Source organism: Egretta garzetta, unplaced genomic scaffold (assembly GCF_000687185.1).
Source record: "Egretta garzetta isolate BGI_Z169 unplaced genomic scaffold, ASM68718v1 scaffold901, whole genome shotgun sequence".
NCBI classification, from domain to species: Eukaryota; Metazoa; Chordata; class Aves; order Pelecaniformes; family Ardeidae; genus Egretta; species Egretta garzetta.
In genome coordinates this window covers 18,680-19,198 of record NW_009258498.1, presented here as the reverse complement: position 1 = coordinate 19,198, position 519 = coordinate 18,680, and the positions used below count along the sequence as shown (strand labels likewise).

The 519-nt window shown below is 55.7% G+C and overlaps 1 protein-coding gene across 1 annotated transcript in view; it reads right to left on the bottom strand.

Annotated features, from left to right (window-relative positions):
- The window catches only part of ZC3H4 (zinc finger CCCH-type containing 4), a 14,851-nt gene that overhangs the window by 9,112 nt on the left and 5,220 nt on the right, over positions 1-519 (bottom strand). The gene's annotated exons all lie outside the window — the stretch shown is intronic.

Here is a 519-nt window from a genome sequence, read left to right as displayed (position 1 = left end):
GAACAAGCCCAACTCTCTCAGCCTGTCCTCATAGGAGAGGTGCTCCAGCCCTCGGATCATTTTTGTGGCCTCCTCTGGACCCGTTCCAACAGTTCCATGTCCTTATAAATAAAGGTTTGGTTTCATTTTATCCATCTACAGCCATTCACGGGCTCTTAAAACGATCTAGGCCGGTGAGAAAAATGCTTATTTAAAATGTTCAGTTATCCACGGGGACCTGAACTTCCCCCTCGGAGTGGTAAACCAGAGCAAACGCTTTCCCCCGTCGCAAACTAACACCCCTGAGTGGTTGAGGCCGTCGCGGCTGGCTCTCCGCAGGCAGGGAAGTTCCCCTTCGTGAACCTTCTGAGGTTCAACAAGGCCAAGGGCCGGGTCCTGCCCTGGGGTCACCACAACCCCACGCAACTCTCCAGGCGTGGGGCAGAGCGGCTGGAAAGCTGCCCAGCGGAAAAGGACCTGGGTGTTGGTCAAGAGAGGCGGTTGAACATGAGCCAGCAGGGTGCCCAGGTGGCCAAGAGG